Here is a 27,439-nt window from a genome sequence, read left to right on the forward strand (position 1 = left end):
TGAAAACAGGCAGCCCTCCAGAAGAGTGAAATACAATCTAGTGATCCAATGTAAAGGGCTATACATAAGCTCAAGTCATATTATTAGACACGAGAGCACCCCACACAAACAAGAGGTACATGAGAACAGATTTCATGTGTCCTACTACTTGACTGCTACCACAGTTGTACATCTTTGGCCTGCAGGCTAGCATTTTTCCTTTTGTTCTGCTCCCCTAAGAAGGTTAACAGCAAAACACTTGAAATGCACAGACATCAGCTGAAGCAAAGGTATCTTTCTGATATAGCAGTAAACAGGGTTGGTTAACAGTTGAGTTATTTTTCTTAGTAAACACTCGGGGTCAATTGACTACATCTTACTTTTATCAGGACTGATATTTTCCATGAAATCAAAGGACTTAATCCTGGTTCAGAGTTCAGATTTGGGGGCAGAAATTGTTTCACAAGGGTACAGCAGAATAGCCCTTGCGTGGCTTTCTGGATGTGCAGGCTCTCTTCCCATCCATACTGATATAGCACAGGACAAGTTGAATGAGCATTATCTTTGGAATAAGAATTCATTTTCTAGTGAGACATGGTGTTAAAGTGAAGAGTAGGTGGAAATTACCACTTTCAGTTTGTGATGATGGTGCAGACAATGTTTTTTTTGCCTTGAGGAGCAAAGGCATTACTTACACTGATCTCTCAGGTACCCTTCAATTTATTTGTTCTCTCAGAAAAATACTGCAGTCCATTTACATCAAGAGTTTTTTCACAAATAACTGCTATGTAAAAAAATAAAATAAAATTCAAGATTCAGAAACAGAGGACTGATTTTAAACGTTCATTTTCCAGGCTTTGGGGATCATTCTTATTCTTCAGCTGTTTCCCCTTCCTTTCCTGTTCTTCATTTCCTCCTTAGTATCACCCCTCTGAATAGAAGCATCCTACTGCCCACGGACATCTCCTGCTCTGAGGCAGGCTGGCTGTGTGTCCCCTCACTGTAGCATGCACTGCTTTCCCCTGGATAATACTAAGACATCATTTGATACCCAGTTTCTTACACACCGTCTCTGTAAAATTTGAGGCAGACAAGCACCATGTTCCTATCTAGCACAGGGGTGTTAGTTTTCTCGAGAAACTGAAATGAAAGATATTCGTCAGTTTGCTGATGAGAGAAAATTTACAGTAGAAAGCTTTATACAGGAACAACTGCAACAAAGACCAGATCAGTTCAGGAAAACTATCTGCTAAGATCCATTTTCTTTCTCAGAAAAATGGCAGCTTCCATTAGGAATGTTTTCAAACGCCAGCTACAAAATAACCTTGTTATTTTCCATGTAAATAGAAAACAACCCTGACTTTTCACCAAGATAAACTACACCAGCAGTGTTAGCAGGACAGGGACTAGGAGAAGGATGCAGCTTAGATCTTGGTAATACTGATCATATGCAACTTTGTGTTTAAATTATTGAAATATATTTTTTAACTGCACTGTATTTTTGTTAAAGCAAAGAAAATTGCCCCTCCTCAGTAAGTGACAGGTTTCGATACACAGTAGGTGGCAGAAATTGTCTCTCTCTTGGATTGGATTCTGCTCCCATTGGGCCTAGTGGGGTTTTGTTGGAACTTCTATATTGTAAAGGTATAGATGGAAGCAATTTATTTTCTATCCTGTTGCCTTGCAGTTTAAATACTGAGAAAGTGGTAGGTGAAAGGTCTGGGTTTGTTGGAGAACGCACCTTACCATTTAATTTGAACCTATGAAACTGCAGAATGATGGAAGCTCAGGATGGGAGATTAACAAACCAGGGATGCACCACACCTCTGTGTTCACCTTTCATTCACACAGTAGACTACTTGGTGTAGGATTTTAAATACATTTCGGGTTGGTCATAGTTCAAGTCCTATATGAATCTTCCGATGCAAACAAGCTGTCATGCTTTGTACAGACTGAAAAACCCCAAGTCAGATAAACAGACAAATCTACCCTTGGAGGAGGAGTTCAAGGTGAAGCTTCAGTTCTACCATTGATGAAATATAATAATGTAGATTTTGGCACTGACCATGACCCATTTTTTAAAAGAATTAGTTATGATTTTAAACATTTAAAGCCAGCACATGGAGTATCTTGGATCAGGGTTCAGATGCTGAGCTTGTATTCATCACTGTGAATTTGCTCTCTTACTGTGTGCTTCATTTCAGTATTTCAGATTGTTGTCCAGAGACATAAGTTTGGCAAAAGTCTGTTCCCCTGCAAGTTGCTGATGATCTGAAGAGATAATAATACTGTGATAATTCTCTGCAGTCTGCTCCTACTGTTAGATCAGGATTGGGCTGCTTCAAAGCTGTTGGTATTTTGCTTTATAATGCAGTAACACTCCTTTTCCACAGCAAGCAAATACACAGCTCAGACAAAAAATATTACATTATAACCTTGATGCCATAGCTGGAGTAGCCCCAAGGCTGCTGATATTTTCACTACAGCCTGCAGTAGCCCCTGGCTGTCCCCAAGAAAAAGCAAGAACATACATAGCACTAAGCCACTTTTCCACATCAGCTCTCACTTAACATCTGTGACTGCAGGGATCTGGGCTTGCCTGGGACACATAATCTGATTCTGAGAGCTCTGGTGACATTCAGCCTTGTCCCTTCTAAGTGAGCTGCAAGGGTGAGCCCTTTTTTCACACTCTGAAGCCCACAGTGCAGAATCTAATGGCTGGATACTCCTTTGTCTTCTTCAAGCTTACAAATAAGCCAACAAACAGCATGCAATGTATTTCTGCCAGTGGCGTTCATAAAGGTCACAGATTGGAAGGATGTGATTCCAAAAGACAAACATTAGGCTGTTTTCAAAGGTTCCTGTTTCCCTCCCCCACGCCCCAGCAGCACACTCCTATTTCTTACCTTGCACTGTGTGGCTATGTTTTCTTACTCTGACTGTGGCAATTTTGGGACCTCCAGTGAATGGATGCAGTTCATTACTTGAGAGAAAATTAACCCACAGCAAAATGCATCAATTTTCTGCAAGGAGAGTGAGATGAATTAGCTCACAGGTCTGGCGAGTGCCACAGGTGATGAAGAAATTGAGCATTACGGACCAGAGCAGGGGAAGAATGAAGACTGTGAGCCATTTTCTCAAGTTGCTCATGAAAATATACCATGACACAGGCAGGTTAGCACCACACTACTTCTGCCTGCTGAAGCTCAAAGCCCCACTTCCATGGCCGTCTTGACCCTTAAATTCTGGCATACCCTCAGCTTGCAGCAGGCCCACAGTTCTACTCTGTACTGCCCTGAATCATACATAGTTTGCTATCCTCAAGAATTAACCACGAGCCCAGGCTCCTATTAAATCATGGTGTCTCAGCATTACTGTTTTTCAGGACCTTTCATTCACATAAGCACATTTTCTTTCAGAAGCAAGTGTCCAGGAAACACTGATGTAATACATTTTCATATGGCTACATTCACGAGAAGTTCAGAAACAAAGTAATGTGTCCAAACCCTCTTTAAAAAAAAAAAATAAATAAAATGTTGTTCATTCAAGAATCAGAAGTGTTACCATGTGACCAGTAATACAAAGAAAAGAGCACATGGATAACCACAGCAAGCAGTTCAAAAGCCCTTGTGGGGCTGAAGTTGGTTCACAAGATGTGTATTGAATACTGTGCAGTTTGTTTGGCAAAAGAAACAGGAAGGGCTACATTTTCTAAAAAGCATACCAAGCTTAAATATTTATTGACTTAGTTCTTCTCTGACCTTGCCCGGAGCCATCCATTCTTACAGCATAAAGGGCCAGTATATGCCTGGTCTACCCTACTTTTCTGCCCTCAAGTACAAGGAGAAAGGAAAAAGAAAGTCTGTTGAGACCTTTGCACTGAGGAACATGGAACTCGGGGAGAAAAAAACAGCCTGTTTGTGACTGCAAGCATGGGACTGTAGTGGGAAAGACTACAAGAAGTGGGTAGGAGGAGAATACGTCAGCGGGTGGAGGGCTTTGGGGGAGCTTGTAAGGGCTGTGAGGAAAGCAGAATAAGCATCTTAAATGGTATGGAATGAAGAGATTAAGGAGGACTCCTGGGAAGAAGGCAGCTCTTCTGGAGAGGTTGTGAACTATGTGGTTGAGGTATGGGGACATGGACTGTAAGCAGTGAGGAGCTAGATGCTCTGCACTGGCATGAGCTGGAGACTGGGACAAAGGGTGTGGGGCCTAAGGCTAGGAGACACTAAAAGCCAGAGTGAAAGCCTGAGGGGCTCCTGGCTATGCAGGGCTTTGGGGCAGATGTAAATACAAGGAATCTCTACTGAGGATACCCTAATTCAGGTACTTAAGCACATATACAAGAATGTTTCCCCTGCTCTTCCTACCTACGTGATCATCTCTTCCCACTCCTATATCCCCTTTTTTTTTTTTTCTTCTGTCAGAGCCACATAAGTGCTAGCTCACATGTTCCCATCTGTGCATTGAAGCATTACATTTTCCATAGCTACTGAGAACCAAAAAAAAAAGTTTAAGAAAAGTTTTGATGCAGCTCTGGCTCCCAAAACATATGCGAGAATGTATATATGCAGAATTGTATGCCAGGATATTACCGCAACAAACATTAACATCTGTCTCACAGTAGATTAGGGCATTATACTCAGGGAGCATGAGGTAAAAATGCCTGCTGAAGACACCATGTAATGAGAAAGAAGTCAGGAAGAACATGAGCCCCAGTATGAATTGATTACATGAGATAAACTACAGTACTAGCCTTGAAGCTTAATGGGTACTATGCTTCTCGGTTTCACATGCTGTGAAGCAGCAGTGGTAAGAGGAAAAGGCTGATGGCAGGCGATATTTTTTTTAGACAGCACCAACCAGGACAGAACACAGCAAGCTGCCCACTCAATTAAAGGCCTTTTTATGCTTAAATTGCTGCTTTCTCAGACCTTCAACCTAGCTACGCAGGCAAAAAGGAAGGAAACTGAAAAATTTAAAAGCTCCTTTGTGGATGAAAGAGCAGTGGCATCTATAATATTTCCCGACTACCTGAGCACATACTGGGACACAGCTTACTTTCTGGGCCCAGGAGACGTAGGGTAGAGAGAGGAATCTGGGTGGGCCACCTGGAGGCTGCAATTAATTTTATACTGTTTCTGTACATATCCTAAAAGAAGGTGGTTAGCCAGACTCTGCCTTTCCTACACTATCAAACTAATGCAGCTATGCAGATGGCCTAATTCTGTAAGCCAGTGATTCCTGTAAGAAGAAAGCTTCAGGCTTGCTTGTGGAGGCCAAGGGAGCATCTTCCCAGCATGGGAACAGAGTACAGACAGTACAAGTACCGTGCGTTGCTGATTCCTGTTTCCTTCAGCATTTCAGGCCAGCTGAAAGGCCAGGTACACAGAACAGGAGGGAGAGAAGTCAAAAAGACCTGTGGATTCTGGTAAACGCAGATTTAAGGCAGCACAGGTCTGAAGGCCACTTAGCCACTGCAGTTCCCTCTATCACAGGCAAGGAAGGTCCCTGTTCTTTCTTCCTTGACCTGTTTCCCAGTATATTGCAGGCAGAGCACTCTACGTGACTGTCTCTGTAGCAAATTCTCAATTGAGAAACTTCTGCCATTGTTTTGGGGTGAATTTTGCATGTATACCCTGCCTTGCAATCCTTTTCTTTCCTAGGTGCAGTGCTTTCTCTGAGCAATGTCACCAAAATACATGTAAAACTCTGACACCAGCTGGAGATCCTCTGCTTTTGATCTGAGTACTAAAACCTTTTTAGTTTTTTCTTTTCATTTTTTAAAATGAAGCAGTATGTTGCACTTCACTGGCCACAACATCCCTTACCTAGAAAAGGATCTAATACCCAGGAAAATGGACCTGAAAAAATACAGTTAAAGATTTTAAAAGCTTTCCTAGGTGTGGGTGAAGGTTGAGGATAATAGCATGGAGAACAGTAGAGGGTTCAGATTTAAGAGAGAGGACAACCTTATACAGGGAGGCTGAGGATGGTTTGTTTGCAAACCTCAGTCTCTATTCCATCGGAGACCCGAGTGCTGATCATGAGGAGTTTTACAAGGAAATCTACCCACATCTGACAGCAGGCTCCCACAGTTTCTTTCATGCACTCAGATGTTTTTTCTTTTACCTGACAGCTCAGTTTTCTGTTCAGACTCAAACAGCTGATGTCTCTCTCTCATCATAGACTTAGCTGATAAATGTCAGGCAGATAGGACACATCAACAGAGCACCTGCAAATAAGCTGAATCCCTGAGAAGAACAGCGCCCTCAGAGCCTCCTGTTTTCACTGAGAATTTGAATGCTCAGTGTCATAAATTACAGTTCCAGTAACACAAAACTTATTAATCTAGGTAGCCATTCTTTCCCGAGAGATGGATCAGATTTGGGAGCTCACCTGACATTGTCAAGGACAAAGAAGAGGAAATCTAGTAGATCAGATTCAACTTTACAGTCTTTGCCAAATATTGTTAGCAGATTACAATTTTCACTAACAAGTCAGGGTTTTGGTCAACCCCTAATTAATTCCCTCTATTAACTGCCATATTACTGAACAATAACATGAGTGCAGCTATATTGCACGTGCCAGCAGAACATGCCAGCCACAGGGAAATGTTGGCAAGTGATCCCACAGTCAACATGCAGTGCACCTACAGAGACAGAGGAAGAAAATGAATTGCCCTGAAAACACAGCCCTGGGAAGCGCATCTTAGTTCTATTTCCAACTTTTTGCAGACTTCATTTCCCCCTCTTGTAGATTGAGGATGATATGCTAATCTGCTTCCTTGGTTATCTGAAAGCTGAGTTAATGAGTATTAGTAAATCATTTTGTTTCCACACACTGCCTATCATCTCAGAATCAGAAAGTACAATTATAGTATATGCCGTTCGCAGTAGTCAGTTTCTTTATTTTTTTAATGAAGGATGTTGATTCAGTGCCCTGTTTTAGCAACCTCTGTGAATACATCTTGAAAATTATCTCTCTGGGAGGAAGACAAATCAATTTTAATCTGCTGCCTGTTTACTCTGATGTAAATCAAACAGGCACAGTCTGCCTCTACAGAGCAAGCCATGTTGTGCTGAGCTCGTGATGCACAAGGGAGTTCTTTCTTTATACGGGAGACAGACAATGTGGTAAGCATATTGATTATTCCTAACTGTGTACGATGAGAGCACAGCAAAAACTCTTAGGTGTGCATTTATGCCTGATTTGTATCCTATTCTGCTTTTATTTTTATTTAGGTACTGAGATCCAGGTCTCTTAATCTATAGACAAAAAAACCAATTTCATTTTCATCTTTATATCTCAAGGCTTAGTATCTATCTACTAGAGTAACTGAAAACCTCCAGTCTGCGTTCACAGCCTGACACAGAAGCAGCCTATTTCTGTAATTACCTTTTATTCACACACTGTATTGCTTTGGAGGAGGTTCAGTCTCAGAACTGAATTGTTCTTTTTAGTGTTTTAACAATAAACCTCAATTTCTGTGAGCATCAAGACCCCTCTAGTTAGAATGTACAAAGTACAATAGCTGCCCACAGTTTGGCTGGTTTTATTTGCAGGTTCCTCTCTAAATATCTCTTAACCAGTGTTTTGCACAGATAATATTGCTTGATTAACCCTCTGCAACTCAACACTCACTAAATGAAGCAGTCCTTAGAAGCATTATGGGGGATATGAGCATTAAGCTAAGGGTCTACAACTGCATTAGGGCTGTCTGCAGAAGCAGTGCACTGCCCCAAAACGCAAGCAGGAGGGCAGACACAGGGGCACAATTATATGGCAACAGGTCTCTCAAGATTTTATTTTTTTGTTATGACTCAAGGCTAACCGGGATCTGATTGAAACTTCAACGTAAGATTAGTTCTGTGACTTTAAAAATAGGCACAGTGAATATGCTTACGTACAGTAACTGCTTCTCCGCCCCCCCCAGGTACTCTGAACTCCAAGCCTGAGCTGAAATTTCTGCAGATCCAAGCACTTCTGGTTCTGGCAGCAGCTGAAGCAGCACCCTGGAGAAGGGACCATCCCTGCCATCCTGGCACTACTGAAGTACTGTCTTAGTGCCATATGGGACATTTCCAGCTACTCCAGAACAAGGAAGCACTGAAAACACTGTTGCAGCCTCATCTGCTTGAGGCTTCCCACTCAGTTTTGAGCTCAGAGCACTTTGGATAAGCAGCCAATCTGCTTGGCCAATCTGAACCCTGGGAGATATACACAGGCATCCCCAGAAATTATCATTAGCATTATCCAACAGAATTTTGTAAAATAAATGAAAGGAAGAAAATGACATAACATATATGAGTGGCCTCAGCAATATGCTGCTAAGCAATAGATACTTTGCTCTATGGTCATAGCAAAGTCACTTAATCTGTTATATCTCAATTTTCTTCATTTACAAAATGTGAATGAAGATGAGCTCGGCTACCACCTGAAATCTAGACAGACTGGACAAAACTTCACTGGCAGAGTGGGTCTGAGATTCTGCATGGTGTCCAGCTGATAGCGTCATTATGATTTTCTTTGTAGGTGGGAAGGGTGAAAGAATCTGAGAAGTCCATCAATATTTGCATTGCAGGATTAAGTTTAAGAATACCGCCCAAATGGACTATTGTATTTTAAATTCTGAACATTAAAAAATGATATTAAAAACAAAACAAACAAAAAAAGTAAAGCTCAATCCAGTCTTTTGCTCTGTAGAACTGTGAATTTTTCCTAATAGCAGCCACCAAAGAGAACAGAAATCTCTGAACATGACTTTGTTTTTCCTATGGCTAGGCATATATTTTAGAATATGACAGCACCTATCAGCATTTCAGGAAGCATTCATTTAACAGTACCCCATATCTAGCCACTTCACACAATGCCATTTGACATTGCAAAACTGTTACGCTTTGAAACACAACTGAATGGTCAAGTACGGGAAACACAGCTAAAAAGAACTAGATACTGATTAATTATTTACCTATTTATTTATTTAGTTTTAAAAATGCAAGTTTAAATGGGTCGTGTCCCCGTTAACTTCTGCCCTCCCAGGAAGGTCTTATCTGAGACTGAAAGAGCGTAATCCTAGTAGTCATGACACTGCATACAAAGTAGCTGCTTTTTTACATCAGACAGAGGAAAATACTCTAACAGCTGCCTCTGTGAACGGCAGTGCCTACCTGCCTTGCTAAAACATCTGCCCTTAATCTTAGGAGAAAAGCCACGATGAGGCAGAAGGCTACTTACTGCCGTTCCATAGAGTCCGGGCAGCAGCACGAGAGGCTGAAACTCACTGTGCCTCCGACCAGAGGAGCCGGCTCCCTGCAGCACTCAGACAGTTGGTCCCACTCTGGCCATCAGGCGGCTGCGTTGAAGGGTGGCCTTGCACAAACACAAACAGCTTGTCAGCACAAGCCAAAGAGGCGGGCCGGCCCTGCCGGCCACAATGCAAGCCAATGATTAGCTGCTCGGCGTTCTGGGTGTTCGAGATATTGTGTTTCATTCTTCAGCAGGGGCTGGCTGGGAAGGACTAGTGCTTGACAGTTTACTGCTGGGCAGTAAAATGCTTAAGGCGGAAGGAAAAAGAATCAATAAGTCACGGGAAAAACACATAGTTGCTGCGATTGCTCTTAGAAAACCCACAGGCGTCCCCAATGCATCGTTTCTTTTAGGTCAATCAAACACACACTGCAAACTGAGTCCAGTCCATATTTGCTATAGAGAAGTTTCACTTGCAAAGTCTCTGATTTTTCTTCTCTCCACTCTTTTTCACATTCTTATCCTTCCTAACATGTTTCATTTGCTGACACCGTGGCTTCTCACTTGTCAGTCACAAACAGCTTTGGCCCTGACCTCCCAGCCTTTACCGATCTTCTTCATTGCTTCTCTTCACCTCCATTGTCACTGCTTGTTCCTTTGGTCATCACCTTCCCTTTGGGGCAGAGTCACAACCCCAGCACCCCCAAGGTGAGGTTTTGTGAGACGATCAAACTAATCTAGCAACATACTGCTGGTGAAAGTGGAAATGCTGAGCCTCCCTTCTGCTCACCCTCCCCCCCCCCCCCCCCCCATCCTTCCAAGAAAAAGCAGGGTAGCACAGAAGCAAATACATCTAGGTCAGTGTAGTGATTCTAACAGAGAGACAGAAGAGCTGCTACATGCAGCGAGTACTCCCTGAACTCCCTGAAATTTCTCTTTCTGATCTTGCCTCAGCCGTCTATAATCACACCTGTTTCTCCAAGTTCTTATCTCCTTCGTTGTTTGAATTGAACTGTTCCTATTTAATTGAATATCCTGCTTACAGCTGCTGATCCTGTTTCATCCCTGCTCTGTCCTACTTTTTTGCCTCTAGTTTGGCTGTGAGGCCCGTCTGCCGCTGAAATCAATCTCATCAAGTCTCTTACACCAACTCCCTGGATGAATATCATGCTTTGTACTTCAGTCTCTCCGAGCAATTTCCCTGCTTCAGAAATAATTAAAATGCTTCTTAAATGCCATGCCATCTTTTTGGCTTTCGCTGTTTTTTTCTCTGACCTTTCCAATTAATTCTTCTCTCAGCATCTTCCTCACTCACTCCCAAGGCATCCTACTTCTTGTTATACTTCATACAGTTTTTACTGTTTGCTTGTGCAGGCTCCTGTTTCATTTTTGTAAGCGTGCATTTCTATTTTTCAGTCTTCTGCTTCTTTCTGGTCCTACATGTTACCCAGTGTTTTAAGAATACTGCATTAAATGCCTTGACAGCTCCTAGTTCTCAGATCCTTTTCTGGGAGCATATTCCAGCCGGCCGATCACACTCCATTCATTACTGCCTTTACAGCCTTGGCACAAGCCGTTTCCCGTCCCCCTGCTTTGGTGAAGGAGCTGAGCCCCCTGCAAAAGCAGATGCTGAAGTTAGCACCTCGTTGGGGTGGGCAGGCATATCGCAGCTCCCAGGCTCCTGCTGACAGGCTGCGCGTGAGTTCTGGCACACTGCGCTGCATCACAACATGCCTGGGTCACGTCTGCAAGTTTCCCTTCACAGTGAGGCATACTAGGCACGTTTCTTAATGATAGCTGAGATGCTAGTGCAACCGCACGGCTCCATCAGCTGCCATCCAAGCATACAATCTACAGCGCCTATACCTTTATCCAAGTCTGCTGCTTAGTTAACCCTAAGCTAGGCACACTGACAATATTTTATTAGAGATCTCTTCTTTAATGTTTTCAGTATTGATATTTACTGTGTGATCACAGGATTTGATTACTTCAGTCATTTTGATTACTGAGCCTGGATCTCGTTCCCAATGCACCTGCATTGTTCTCCCTAGAAAATTCAGCATCTGAGGTCATCTTTTGTTTCATAGCCCAGCCACACTGCCTACACATCTCCATGCAAGCCAAGTTTTCTTGTCCTGAGCTTCAAGACCTTTTCAGAGTTTCTCCTTTCTTACTGATCCACTCCCACAGCTCTCTTCACCACAAGGCCTGTCTTTTCAGCATTCTTTCTTCCTACAAAGCACTTTTCTTTCCACCTTGTCCTCTATGCAGAGAATGCCCTGCTTGATCAAATCAAAGTATCTATTTCCCTTTCTTTTCTACAACCCACACGACACAAAACATTGAAATAATATATCAGAATGAGTCTCAGGAGCAATAAGTAGACTACAAGTAACTTCAGAAAGAGAGATGCTCCATACACAATATAAATTTTATGTGCTCGAATTTTTCTATCAACCATATGCCATATTTAATGCACCGTTTGCTGCTACATTTTTAGTGGAGAGGATAGGTATCAAAAGCCCTTGATGGACATGGATCAAGTGCTCAAACACTGTACATGAGATTGTGAAAAGACTGCTATGAAAAGACTGTTTGTAGATGCACAAGAGAAAGAAAGCTAGCTATTGCATCTCCGATTCCCATGGCAATTTATTTAAGATGCTAATTCAGTGTAACCACAAATAAAGAAACAAAAGAGAGAACAAGAATGAGCTGATTTAGTGAACTATGTTGAAAAGGCAGACTTCAGACAAAGTCACTCTGGGTATAACTCCAGTGACTCCACTCACAGAATTATGCCAAGGATGAAGCTGCCTCTTTGTCCTTAAGCCTTGTATGACGCAGGAAAACTGTCACCAGCACTGCCAAGGGTGCAAACCCAAGTGCCAGCTAATCTGAAGACAGCCAAGCTCATTTAACAGCTCAGTTTTACCAAAGAGGCCATCCAGCCCCTCTCTTCATCATGACTGCCAGCTGCACAGGCCTGCCCCCTCCCTCACACGTGCTCAAGGAGCCGTGCGATGGCTCACGGAGCCAATTCTACTTGCTGGGTATGTTTTTCAGACAGGTTAACGATCTGACTCATCTCCCTGTCATGTCAAACAGCGCAAGAGGCAGCAAAGGAAATCAGTGATCACATGTGGCTGGAAGCAGGAGAGGTAGAGAGGTGGAGACTGGGATCTGTCTTCTTTTTTTATAAGCAGAAAGTTGGCTGTCATCCCCAGAAACCACCATCCCTTTTGGGGTGGGACCTAAAACTATGAGGTCCCAGACCATGGCACTCTTAAGCACAAGATCCTAAAAGCACCTAACACCCCCCCTTGCTTGATTACCAGCAAGCACTAACATGTTTTAATAAAATGTTGTCAAAGTGAAAGTGCAGTACTATATTCATTAAATGCAGGTTTCTGAAAACAGTAATAATTTGGTTTACCGGGGGAAAAAAATGGATAGGGGATAGATTCTTATGGGGGGGGGGGGGGGGGGGGGGGGGAAAGCATTTAAGTATTTTGCACCTGAAAACAGAAAGCATTTGGAATATGAATCACCACAATTTAACCTTGCCTACTCCCTAGGTTGCAGGCTTCTCCATGGGGTAACATTTAGAGTCTGTCTCCTTCCCTACTTCTATCCATGCATCTGGCTTATACCATTTATTCTTTGCTCGGTAGAGCTGTTATTCTCCCTTTCCCTTTTTTGTGGCCTCAGCCTATCTTCAGCCTGCCCTTTCTTCTCAAGACACAGTCCCAGCTGCATGCTGTTTTGCCTGTCACCTTCACCCCTTAGGAGGCCACCAGGGAGCTTCAGACCCTGGGGCTCAGCCTGACCAATTTGTATCTGTGCCTCCACTAGGAGTAGTCCTCTCCTGCTTCCCCAGCAGTAGCTATAGACGCTGCAGAAGGGAGTTGAGTAGGAAGATTTTTTTCATGTTTTACTGGCCTGGTTTCAATTAGAAAGTGGGTCACAAGTTGTTCCCAGAAAGCACACAAGCTCAGGCAACAAAAGACTTTGGATGGTGACAAAAGTGAAACTCTGTACGTGAATTGTTCCACTTTTCTTTTAAAAAAGGAAAAGAAATCACAGAAATGGCAAGGGGAAGGGATCATGTGCAGATGTAGCACACTAACACATGAGGCTGCAATCAGTGGGAACTTGGGCTTAGTCCCAGCTCAGACCATGTGCATTTTGAACTTTGAGCTCTTGGACCATTTCCTAATTAGAGAGCAAGGGGCACACTGTGGAACTATTTAACCCTTTTGTGGTGCCTCACAAGGTCAAGGAAATGCCAGAAAAGACACTGGGGATATGTCTAGCCCCTGGAGATCACATCTGACTACAGGAAACATCCCTCTGCTCCAAGTGATTTAGTGAAAAAACAGCTGTCAGCACATCACTGTTCATGGCTCGCTACACAGAAAGATGAAGCTCGCAACTCCTCCTTCCTGCACCGCTGAAGGCTTGCTGGGATGTCCCCTATTCTGCCAGCTCCCCATCTGTAATGCCACACCAGGGATCTGATCAAAGCAGAGATATCCACCTGGAACTTAATACTGGAAATAATGCCAAATTGTACACAGAGACTTGTTTCTCTACAGCACAGGAGCAGAAAAGCAGCATAATACTATAAAACTGTAAGCAAAAATACAAATATCATTTATCATGGTAGAAACTGTGTTGAAAGAAATAAGGTTACATAGCTGATGTACATCAACAGCTGTGATAATTCCTATCTATCCTATCACTGACGTTCTAGTTAGATGTGGATTAGTGATTTAATCCTTTATATTCCACTGTAAAATATCAATATTACGTCTCATCTATTTCACAGAACTACTGTGTGGATACATTTACAGCACCTTGAAGCTCTCATTGAAGAAATTCTGGACACGCAGACTCTTACTGCTTTCATTATTGATTTAGGAAAGACATCTTTCCAGAACCAATAAATACAGGATAACTAGTTTGGCAGAATTTTATTTCCAACAGGAGTTTGCTGGATAATTTAATGCTTCTAATTTTGACCTTCTCTGGTTGATCACAGTACCAATTAAATACTGTTAGAGAACATCAGTGCATAGAGCATTAAAATGAATAGTCCAGAAATTTTTCTTCATCCAGTTCAACTGATGTGGTCTTTCTGTAAGTTTTGTTTCAACTTTGACACCTCTAAGGTCACTCATTCCAAACATAATACAAATATACTAATAAAAACAGAAGCACCTCCAAAAATACATGTGCTGTGAATAATGATTAACCTTGGAGTCACAGAGCACTGTAAATCTTCAGGCTAATATTCCCTCTGTGCAAGTTCTCTCCCTGTTTTCATTGGGTTCCTTGTCCTGGTAAGAGACGGGTCACAGAGCTTGGAGGAGATGTTTCATGTACAAACTACTCTCTGCATATGCTCTATCCTACTTAAAGACTAAGTTCCTCAGTTTTCCATCTCACCAGAGACTTTTTAAGCCTTAAGGTTTGACCAGACTGCACTGCGCTTCTGACACTATGCTGCCCTACATAAATTTCTCCCATACCCCAGCTGGCTGTAAGCTATCGTGATCTATGCTATACTACATTATAGTCACTCCTCTGTTAAATTCTCTGAATGAATCTAGGCATGATATTTAAATCCCACTGGTGCTCAGTGGTGATTCATCTACTTGTAGTGGGATTTTTTCAAACAATGCTGAAACACCCCTTAGCTATGATTAGCTTTGGAGTTCACAATATACTCCAGAAGGACAAATGTTTTGCTTTTGGAACAGACCTACATTCAGTGGCAGGTACTTCCAAAGAGAGCCACTGACACCAGCAACATCAATATATTTCAAACAACACAAAAATATTCACCTCTAAGGAATGCTTTTCCAGATAACAGCATAAATATTTCAAGCAGTATATTTGGAACAGAAAAACTGATATGAAAAAACATGCCATCTCCCTTTTTAGGTATGGCCTTTGTAACACGGGCTTGTTCTTCACACTTCTCTGGGTTGAGATGTCCCTGGTCACACAGATGAACTCGGGGAAAATATTCAGAAGAACTCTTTGTGAAGACCTTGCTGTTAAGCAACAAATAGATATGAATAATTAGAAGACTGCCTTCAAGATAGCAGTGGCTCCTGTTCCCATCATAAAACCTATTTATCTTGAACTCAGACATAAATATCGCACTCACTTGTTTGGCACAGGACCAAACCTCTGCAAACAAGAGCAAAGGATGCTCAGAGAAGAGGAGGTGTTTGCCCATCAGAGGAAAAATGCTCAATTAGCAATGCAGTGACCTTGTTTCAAAGAAAGCACTTTAATACGTGCCTTCCTTTCAAGCATATGAGAACTCCTGCTGATTTCACTCTCACATCAATGAGGTCAGCCATGGATTTAGCCAGGAACTAAAAGGAATTAACTCTCCTCTCTCTCTCTCACACACACACTGAGTAACGGCCAGAGTGGTCTGCACCTCACAGTGCAGATGAGGCTCAGTCCCTTCATCCCTTCCCACTCCCAATAAAGATCAGCAGCTTACCTCTTCTTGAGTGAGGCTACCCAGCTGTTTTATGTTGGCTGTCTACATATTGAATCTGGGTGAGGGGGATACCAAGAAAATGCTACACCCAGTTTATTTCTACAACCCCTTTTCTATCTAGCAAACCAAGAGAGCATGTTAGTTACTTAACATATGGAAACACTTAAATAATTCAAACAGTTGAAATGAAACTGTAGAGGCACAAAAAAAGGTCAGAATCATTCACTTGAATGAACAAATGCTTTTAAAGACAGTTTTAAAAGATGGTAGTGTGTACTCACAGAAGCCTGAAAGCAAGCAAACACAGCAGTCTAAGTATTCAGCATCCTCATATAACTGGGTCACATAAAAGGGAACTTTTGATGACTTCCAGGTGTTCTGAAGTCAGGCTCCTTGTGGTCACCCAGTTCCCTATAAAAACAGGGCCATGCTAGTTTGCAAGCAAACCTCTGTTACAGAGGTATTCTGAACTGCAGGAGAGGGGAAGAGCTGAATATCAGAAGACATCGCAAACTTCAGCCACGAAGAACTCATTTAGAACATAACAGTCCCCTGATCCAAGCAGCACATGGCTAAAGCTGTTGTATGATCAGCACCAAACTGCCCCCATGCCTGGAGTTAAGTCATATCGTTTTATAGCAGCCTAAGAAAACTGAACTGGGGGTCAAAATACTCCCAGAGCTTTCTTCTGTCAATCACGCATACAAGAACCAGGATAAAAATGTATAAAAGACAATGCTAGCAGACTGAGCATACTGAGATTCGTGTTAAAGGCAAAAACACAAACAACTCTATAGGCAAATGGATAACTGCAGAGTGAAAGCAACAATGCTATCACAAATTCCTAAATGGTTGATAAAACTCAAGCAAAACTACTAAACTAATGCACACTGAAAGAATGCAGCCCCATTTGGTACAGTCTCACTATTTTGACAAGACATGAAATTCATGAAATGATAAAATGCTCCAGAAATATATATTCTGTTAGAGATCTGCAAGCATTTAAAACATTCTTCATACGAAAATGGTTGTATGAGAGTGTATTTTGATACAGCAACTGTAAGTTATGGAGGAAAATCCATATAAGAACATACTTATAACCAATATAAAGTACAAAGAACATGTCTGAGAATTTAAACATACTTAATTTTTTATTCAGTGTGATTCTAAAATCAACTAGGTAGCTTTTTATTTGCCACCAATAGTGTCTAGATATGTCCAGAAAGATTTCTTGCTAATATTACATTGGGGCAAGAACAAAGTGTTTGAAATATTAGCCAGCCAACCAAGAAGACTGGGGATATTGTGTAGTCTATCTTAAGCAAATAAGTAAAGAAAAATATGTGTAAAAGCAATTCCAATGCTATCTACATTAGCAAAGACTTTCTGAAGATATGCAGAATGAGAAAAAAATTGAAGTATCTGTAACTTAGATCCAGCAGCGCTATGTTTTTTTTTTACAGTTACAGGAAATCAGTTCCACCTCAATTTTTTATTTTTTTTTTAACTGCCATTAAAATAATTGATATATATATAAATTTATATATATATAAATAAAATATATAATATATAATATATAATATAATATATATATATATATATATAATTTATATATATATAAAGTGTTTCTTTCAGCAATTGGTCTTAGTGCTATTCTTGCTCTAGAAGTACTGAGTATGTTGCCTCATTCCTTGAGCAAGGACTCCCTGATTTCTGTTAAAACAGTCACAGCTGCCTGACTACAGCCCAGTGCCCTACCAGGGCCTTTGTGTTGACCTTGTCTATGGCATGGATTAAATTACAGCTTGCACACTGCAGTCCATTTGCACGCAAGGAACAAAATGGGTTGTGAGGCAATACTGCACAGTACCCAGAGTCTGGATGAACAGCAGGCCTTGGGAATTTCTGTGTATTCACTTGTGCTTCTCTGCATGTTTGTCGAGATGAGCCATGTGGCATGTTTGAAAGAGGTTTCTTGCTTAGAACTGATTGTTTGCTCTTGGTTGCCTTCTGACTCAAGCTGAAAGAGATCTCGTAAAAGGAGGTATTGATAATCGCTAAAATTAAGCAATTGTTTAATTAATTGACTTATTTTAAAGCTATATTTCTTGGTCATTTTAAAGACAGGTTAAAGATATCAAAAAAGCACAAGTCAGCCAGAAAGGAACAGGAGACTGTTAACATGTAAACATAAAAACAAAACAAAAACAAACAAAAACACATTCAGATAGGCATTTTGTTCAAAAAAAAAAAAAAAAAGAAAGAAAGACAAACATCAAATATTTTGTGAAGTCCTCTAGAGATGTCAATACTGCAGTAAAATTAAGCTTGCACCAGAGATAGCCTTTTTTATATAAGCCTTGCAACTGAGGAAGATATGAAACAAGACACACTGAACCCAGTTACACAGAAGAGGCCAGATTACATTTGCAAGACTCTGAAGAAAACTCTTTGATATGAGGAGAAGTATTCCCATGGGTGGCTCAGAAGGTAGTAACTTTACGTATTGCTGTACACAGATTTCCCAGCATGAAACAGTGTTGGCTTTTTTTTTCTTGCATGTTTTACTAACACTATTTCCTTACTGTCAGGGCTGTTCTTTCCCCATTTAGAGCTATGTTAGGCAGCTCAGGACCTCACGATGGACAAGATGTGAGCTGCTGGCTGTCTCCTCTGCAGGTAAGCAGTATTCAAAGGTCAGGGTCCAGAGGGAATCTGTGCAGTGAATGAAGTCAAATGAATGGAAAAAAGACTCCTCTGTCACTGTATTTCTCTGAGTTGGCTCTTAGTGGGATCATACGTTGTCTATAGCAAATAAAATGGCCAACAATTGTTAGCAGCAACAATTAAGCCATTCATTGTGCCTTTCGGAAAATGATGGATGGAGTTTCTTGTACCAACCACATCCCAGCTGCACTCTTTATCAATTCATCCTTCATAAAAGTTGTGCTATTTGAGCATCTGCTCTGAATCAGTAGATAAACAAACTACTATGGACTTCTTTGTATACACATCCATTCACAGACAGAGACAACACCCCACTGACCTAGAGAATTACAGTGCGACAGACACCCCTGCACCTACTTTTAATCTCCACACCTGACTGAAGCAGTCAGTTGAAGAGCTCTCTCGAGTTCTCCTTAGTAATAGCAAATACCTTTATTTGGATAGCTCACCAGAAGCACAACTGACAACACGGTAATGTTGTGCCACTTCTTGCTCTGGCCATACTCAAACTTTCCTCAGCAACAGATAGAGGGGAAGTATTTTTAAAGGAAAAAGCTTTTCAGAGGATAGGGTCAGACTAGTGGGGGGTCTCTGCTGCTGAAAGATCTAAGCAACCTTTTCCCAGCTCAATAAATCAGGGTTGCTTAACGCCCACCCCTGTTTTTCCAAGGACTAGCTAGATCAAGGAGTGTCAGAAAGCTCTCTTCTTTTAGCCCTCCACAGGACGTACAGTCAGGTGAGGTCCCCTATGCGTCTGACTGCCCTCATATCTTCAAAGCAAGCAACGCAAAAAAACTTTTGTGCTTTCTTCAGAAAACTTTTTAAGGACAGACCTGTTTTTTAAAAAACATTACCTGAAAACAATGATGTGACTTTTTGTTGCCCCAAGAGACCAAACTGATAATTCCCAAAATATAAGAATAATGGTGTTTTACATTGTGGGCCTCCCTTGCCTACACTGTCTGACATGGAACAAGAAATTAACATTCTGGAAAAAATGAATTAGCTGAAATTATTTCAGTGCATGAAGAACCAAGGTCAGGATCAAAGCAAACCATCACGAGTCTCCTAGTAATTACCATGAGAACAATGACTTTTCTCATCAATGATTATTGATTTCTAGGTCTTTGATTTCCATACTACGGTGTTTATTATTAGCACCATACAAAGCCATCCATGTTATAAGCCCTGCTGTTAACTCTCAGCATGCTCTTAAAAACAAAATAAGCTGAACAAGTTCGTTGTTTTACATCTTAAATTGCACAGCCATCATTTTGTGAATCGCAGAATCAAATAAAAGAGTACTTTGGCCATCCTGCTGGGTGGAACAGTATGACGGTTGGAAGCCCCTTCAGGGTAAAATTTTGCCATGAGAATATTCAGTATTGAGTTACATTCACTTGTAGGATGGCTACATCTTGGCTGAAGGTTAATATACATATTGCCTTAAGAACTCCAGCTCATTAAAATGATTTGGGTATTAGATGATTTAATTCTTTAATCAGTTTTCAGACTCATTGGTTTGCTTTTACATAGGACTCACCTAACACCTCAGCACAAACTAATGGCTAATTTAAAATCCGTTTGAGGGCTACACATACTATAAGAGAGTTGTAACGCGCAATGGATTCAGATATGTCAGTAGGAAAGAACTCAATGTCAAGGGAGTCAATACCAACCTCCTCTTTCAAAGACAAAACAAAACCTAGCCCTGGTATGCAGGAGGAATTATTTTTCTACACTCCGCTGAGGCAGAACCAGAGCTATATTTTAATGAACTTATTTCCATCCAGCAAAGAATGGAAGTAGGTTTGTAACAATGCAGAGGAAGCTCACTTTTAGTCTATAGACTCTCTCAGTTCTTAAGAAAGGCCCCTTGATTGATTCCCACTGAATCCGGAAAAAAAAAAAAAAAACTCAGACCAGTGAGTATTTAACATTTTGGAATGTCTTTGTAAAGACAACTAAAAAGAACTGAAGCCTTTAAAAGTTAATACTAATCATCTTTCTAAATGACAAACAAGCTGCAGTGGTTATTTCTCATCTATCATCTTTAAAATCAGGTCATTACTTTTAGTAATGCTTTGAAATATGTGAATGATAGGACAGGATTTCAGAAACTCCTTAACAGTAATCCATACTACTCCTGGGGATAAATTATTTTGCCTTGGCCATTCTAGCTTATCCATTTGGGAATCATAGCATTGGGGAATCATAGCATAGCAAAAGGCACCTGTCCTAATACTCCTGAACTAATGAGTTCTGCAAAATCCTCTCAAAGTACTTGCAAACCAGATAAGATACTACTTTATCCATTCAGATCAAACTAGATAATTGCATGCTTGCAGATAATCTTTCAGAATTGTTTTATTCATTGTTCCCTGCATTCAAGGAAAAAAAAAGACAGTTGATGAGTACAATAACCTTTCACGTTCAGCAGCTTCCATTCATTTAGATTCTTGCAACTGCCTTCTGGAAGGGACAACAGTACCACTGTCAGAATATATTTAAATTTTGTCCCATTACTAATGCCCACTGTTAGCTTTGTGTATTTTTATGATAACATAATTATATAACATAGTAATATAGTTATACAAGTTGCAGTGTCAATACAGAAGAAGATAGTATTGCAGAGTAGTTTCAACCTGAAATAAATTTATAAAAAAATAAAAATCAAATTCAAGGTAATGCAGTTTTCCAACTGCAATTTGACCCTCTGGGATTCTTTAGAATTTTTAGTGCTGCATATATAGCTAGGTTCATGCCCTCATACTAAAAATGGCAACTAGAAATCATATGCACAATATAAATGTCCAGAAAGAATAATTATACAATTTTGCTCAGATATGTCAGTTACACATTGCTCAGTTAAGCTGTAGCTTGCATTCATGTGCTCCAGCCTTGCTTCATGAAGGATGATCTGAAGATTGTACACACTGAAATACCATCTCGATGGAATAGCATATTATAATATGGGTATTTCTGACTTATTTCACATGGCAGATTCAGTTCTTGTTTATGGGTATAAAAAAAACACTGCCTACCTTACACCATACCCTTCAAACAAAACATAGCAGAAAAGGTGATGTTAACAGATGTGTGACTTATCCTGAAATCTACTTGTAAAATGGGTGAGGAGCAGAAAGACAGGAAAAATTGGCTTTACAGAAAACACGGATATTATGAGCCCCACTGTTCACAGTACATGATCCATGATGAGTCCATCATGGTGATTACCATCTGACGGCCAAGTGTCATGTTGCTGCTGTTTCATTCCAATAATTAACATTGAAATTTAGATCCTGTAAGTAACTGCAGGTAAATATGCTTCATTAAACTTAATAATGAATATTATTGCCCTGGTAATTAAGGTTATCATCAACATTATTAACTTAGTAATTACTAAAGTCAATAATAAAATAGTGTCTTAATGATTTTAAGGGAAATCTTCATTACTGGTCTACAACTACTTGTAATTGTAGTCATGCTTTGGTCAGTGGAGTTAATTTCAATTAATATACTTCATTAACTTCATAGCTAAACTCTAACAGCCTAAGGCAAATATTCCATTCCATGTGAATCAGTATGACAGTTTTGAAATAAGGTCACAGTAAGTATACATTTTCTTATTTTAATTACATGCAATTTCAACTCATATCTAGGCAAAACTCTGGCATCCTCATGACCAATTCAGTTTCAACATACCACTGACATCAGTATTCTGACTTCAGATAAAAATACAAACACAAAAACGGGTTGTATGATAAGATTTGACATGTGGATCACATATAAGTAAAATATTTGCTTCTTCTTTCCCTCATGGCTAAGCTTTCACTTTATTTTTACAACAGCTTGTAAGTAATCTAGGTCCAAGGATTACCTTCTGTTTCTATACAGTATCTAGCTCAGTAATATTCCAATAAGAGAGTTCCTGGATGATACAGAAATAGGAGAGTAATAATCTAATATGCAGAATAAAGTGAAAATGCCATTGCTGTGATCAGAATTTCATATCAGGTGTAATGACTGATAATGTTTAACAAATTGATCTGACTCTGCATGGCTTTTTAGGAAACAAACAAGCCCTGTATATTGGATTAAAAACAATTTATAACTGAATGAATAGACCCGATTACTTTCTTCAGATTTCTTCTTCGTGCAAAGTCCACAGAAAAACAGTAGCATCTTGTTTGTTTATTTTTTTTTTTAATTATCATGGATGACTAAATAGACCGTAACTACATGTGGCTTGCTGTTTGAAAATCAAAATCCAGAATTCCTTGTAGGTAGCTTTCTTGTGATTGGTTACGTCAAGCAGTACATCAGTTTCCTTTTTATTCCTCAACTAGATAAGCATAATACTCTTCTTCCAGACAGATTTCTAAGTCTTGGTAAATCACAAATCATGGAAGTGCTTGTGGAAAAGCAGATAGAAATTAGAAGAGAGGTGGGAGGGAGAAACAGCAAGGAGGAAATACATTTAAGGAAATTTGTCCTTACCTACCTCATGTGCTTCACAATTCTTCATGTAGGGAATTAGGAAACAGGAGTGGATCATAATAATGACTGGAAAGAAAAACTCTGGTCATTGACTGCTTTGCAGGGGTTACCTGCGTTGGCAGCGCATCCTGTATTTTGCATAGAGAACGCTGAAAGTTCTCTTCAACTATGGCCAGTTGCAACCTGGCCAGACAAGACTGGCCTGATACAGACACTGGTTTAACCTTTCTAATTCTCCAAGTGAGGTCAACCAAAAGGCGAACAGGATAGTTGGTTAGTTTCCAACCACCCATACTGCTTTCCTACAGGCCAAGGTACAGGATTGGGTAGTTTCTCATCTCCCACACCTCCCTGAAATATGCGGGGGGGGATGACACACCTACAGTGCTGGCGATCAGCATCACTGATCTGGTTCTGTGCTGTTTACCAGGGTAAAGGTATCTGCAAGAGGCTAACACAGCAGAAGGCATGGGAATGGTCAGACTTCACTGCTTTCAAAGAAAGCTACAAAGCATCAGTGTACATAATTACAAATGAGGTTTCAGCTCGGGGCTGCAGCACCAAGAACTGCAGGGGATTGTTTAACATTCAGTGAGCACATGCCTAAAAGTCAATGCACACACTTTCCGAATTTCAGCATCCAGCTGCATGCACATCAATGAACATTGCTTAGGCTTCATCAAGATCAATTTACATCGTGGATGAGATCTGGGAGAAAAACTGGTATATGGTTCAAAGTGCAAAGTGTACAAAGGATGCTTTTTTGGATATCTGTCAGGAAGATGCGAGAGCAGATTTTAAGTAAAACACCTGAGATTTTTCATCCATGTCCCAAATCTGAAATGATTCAGGACACACATGAATTATTTCTCTACATTTTATAGACTTAAGCAGGGGCTTTCCGTATTTAATCCAGGCAAGCAGTGGATTAACTGCCTTCAGCCAAAAGCCTGCCAGCTGACACCCTTTCCCTGCACACATGGCATTTGATGTCTGCCATTTTAACATTTTGACATTTTTGTGAGAGACATTGTCCTAAAAGGTCACCACTTGTCTCAGCAGTTGGCTTGCTGCCACTCAAGCTTGGGAAGATTAGCTCCACGGCTGTCATCGAAAATGACCGTTTTCAGAGCTAAGTTTCAGAGAAGCTATTAATTTCTAACTGTGTACGGGGAGGGTGGGAGTAGGGTACGCACTGAGGACAAGAGGAAGAGAAGCTCCAAAATCACCTTTCAGTTCCTACAACGAAGACAGGCATTTCTATGTATACATCTGTAAGATGAAGCTGAAATACTGAAAAAACAGCTTCTAAACAACAGATGGACCAAGCACATAACCTGTCTTATAACAGCATTATAGAGACAGTAATACTATGAATACGTTTAGTTCTTGCACCAAACAATACAACATACTGTCTCTCTAGTCATTTCACAGCAGTCACCTCTTAACTGTTATCATGACTTTTTCACGAGGTTCAAAAAAAGCTTACAGTACCGAAGCAGTCCCTAGGAAGCAAAAACTCGCGTAAATAAAGCAAGAAACATGACATGGCATCTCAGACAAACTGGCTATAGCCTGCATTTCTCATGCAGTTATCTGACATTTATACTTGTCACTGATTGCAGGCTGTTTCCAATAAACAGATTTTGTTCACAGAATACTATGAATTCACTAGCCATGAACTCAATAGAACAATGGTACTACAGAAGCTTTGAACTAGAAGGGAAGCTAAAAAAAACAGGATGCTGTGTCTTCAGTGCTAAGAGATTAAAAAAAAAAAAAAAAACACTCAACAAATACCAATTCTCTTCTTTACAGTATTACCGCGACACCAAGAAACCTGCAACTCCGCTACTTCCCAACAACCTTACCATCCTGCCTTCATGCCACAAAGCAGATAAAGATCCTCTTCATGTACAAATAGAGTGAGATTGGTGAAAAACATGCATCGCTCACCGTGCTACGTTCATTGTTCTTATCAGGTCAGATGCAGACTTACTGGTGCCCCTTATGATGACTATTTGTGCTTCCGATAATAAGGTACTGCTGAGTTTCTTAATGAGAAGTCCAGTTCTGCATTTTTGGATTTTCAAAGAAAAGATTCGAGGTGAAAAATACCACGGCAGATTTCTCTCCTATATGTTCACAAGCAGCCTATTAATACTGAAGTATCTTTCCCACTGCATATCTAATTTTATCTAACAAAACTATCTATCTAGAAGCACCCCCTGCATTTGCTTGGGTTCTTCCCTCGGAGACAAAGTGGCAAGCAGATATCCCCAAAATCAACAAACATAACTGCAAACTATTTGTTCTGGAAAGCTTTCATGCATCCCATTCCCTTAGCAGCTCTTCCACTGAAAGCTGAAACAATACTGCATAGAAGCCTTCCCTGTCGGGATGTTTTCAGCTTTCATCTCTCTGCTTTTTCAAGCAGAACACCAAGGTAGAAACCCTAATTAGCAATCTGAAAGCAGCACACAGGCAAGGAATACTTACATTTGCAACTGTATTTGCAATATTTGCGCACTGATCCAACGACTGGTGATTACAAAGAGGAGAAGGAGCTTTTTAGGCTGCGTTTCAAGCCTTGTAGCAGTGTAAAGAAGGCAGTTATCTGAAAGCTACTCATTTTCTATATGCTGTGCTCTACTTTCTTCCCATGTGCATACAACACAGCTGCCAGATTTAATAACCATGTCAGCCTGCTTTCCCCATAAAGCAGCAGAGATGACAGGATGAAGATGAAGTAGCCAGCGTGTTAATCTGTAGCTATGGCCGCACTAAGCCTTGAATGAATGTCATGGTTTTATTTCCCTTGAAGAAAAAAAAAATAAAACAGATCAACATTATTTGTGGAGAAATGTGCCAAAGGATTTCAGAAATGTGAATCCATACTTGCCTTCAGTGACATTTAAGCATATTAAAAGAAATGGCTTTTTTTCCTCAGTTAACAAATCCTAGGAATTGATGTTGCAAAAAGGAATTAACTCCTGATCTTTCATCACACATTTTTCCTAGCAGCAACTGCTGGTACCCAAAAATAATAAAACCATTAACCGACAAATTAGTCGAGATAGCCAACTCCTCTCCAGAAGGAATTATTTCCAAATCTGCCTTTGCTGACTTCTTTCAGAAAAACTGAATTAATAAAAGGGGGAAAGTTCTCATTTACCATTTAAATCCTCCCATGCACTGTGGTTCCCAGAGCACTGGACTCTCTTATCAGATGTGGTCGGTTCACTGCCAAGGTGGAGCATTTCCGGACCTCCATCTGCAAAACCAGCTCCAGGTGAGGGAGGGATGGGCAGAGTTTACATGCCAAGAGAAGGTGCCAGACATACAGACAAAAACTACAGGCTAAAAATAAACCCAGAAATGAATTTGCAGCAATGTGGGGATGCTGCAGAGATCGTATGACAGCTGTGTGCGTCTCTTTCTCTCTCATTTATATTCCCTTCACTTCCCTTGGAGGCACCTGTCTCAGCAGGGAGTGGTTTCTGTGGAAACTACGGACAGTCGGTTTACCCCTCAGAGAAACTGTTCCTATGGCAACCTTACATAATGCATATGGCCTAGATTCTTCCTAATAATAAGGTAACACTGAAATTCTCATTACAAAATTAGTGCTGATTAGTTTTGGGGGCAAGAAAGATAGTTATCTAAAAATTGTATCCGAAATACGAAATATACAAATGATATTACAAATTAAACGAGAATGTAGCGGGCACTGTCACAGCACCACTCACAAAGAAAATAATTTCTAAATTCCAGTAAGCAAGGTCTATTATTGTGCATTTATGGGAAGCGAGGAGAAAGGGAGGCATTTAGTTGACATTATGGCTCAATGTAGCAATCGATACTGCACATTGAAGTGTAGAGGCTTTTTTTTTCCTGTTTATTCTTCCAGCAATGGAGATCTCACTACATCTACTACATTCAAAACGGAAATATCAGCTTCAGAATCACTCATTAGACATTATGAGATTGTGCTACATTAAAACTCGAGGAAGTGACTGGAAGGAGCTGTACGAGTCAGTGAGGCATAGTGTGCAGTGGAGCAGAAAGCGAACAGGCAAATTGCTGTTTACATGGCTTTCCTCTCAGCTGGGAGGAGACGAACCTGTCCACAGCCATGGCAGGGAGGGCAGATTATCCGATCCTATTTGGGAGACGGGAAGATGAGGGCCCTGGTAATGGGGCTGTGCAGGCTTCTAATTCAGCAGCTTAAGACCTGCCTGTGTTGGAAATGACATGAAGTCATGGTCATGTAACAGATGTTTAGTGACTTCTGTAAGGCAGGAAGGTGTTGTCTCCCCTCCAGCCACACCTGCAGATAGCCCTTTTATTATTAAGAAAAAACACAAGTCAAATGATTAAAAAGTCAGAACTATACATTTACACAAAATAAGAGATCTCAGTTTGAAGAATCTTGTTGGGGAGACACGAGTAAAAGCC

The 27,439-nt window shown here is 40.7% G+C and overlaps 1 protein-coding gene across 9 annotated transcripts in view; it reads right to left on the reverse strand.

Moving 5' to 3' along the window:
• The window catches only part of TRIM2 (tripartite motif containing 2), a 111,130-nt gene that overhangs the window by 61,953 nt on the left and 21,738 nt on the right, over window positions 1–27,439 (reverse strand). For 2 of the 9 annotated variants that reach the window (XM_013100894.5, XM_013100887.5), the window contains exon 1: window positions 9,217–9,440. The exons of 1 other annotated variant lie outside the window; for it this stretch is intronic. The gene's annotated coding sequence lies outside the window, so the exon portion shown is untranslated. Of the gene's footprint in view, window positions 1–2,885; window positions 3,003–9,216; window positions 9,443–24,937; window positions 25,334–25,480; window positions 25,799–26,156; window positions 26,401–27,439 lie in introns of those variants that run through there. 6 more of the 9 variants (XM_038178399.2, XM_072037379.1, XM_013100895.5 and 3 more) reach the window with 6 other exon arrangements.

This window comes from Anas platyrhynchos, chromosome 4, assembly GCF_047663525.1.
Source record: "Anas platyrhynchos isolate ZD024472 breed Pekin duck chromosome 4, IASCAAS_PekinDuck_T2T, whole genome shotgun sequence".
NCBI classification, from domain to species: Eukaryota; Metazoa; Chordata; class Aves; order Anseriformes; family Anatidae; genus Anas; species Anas platyrhynchos.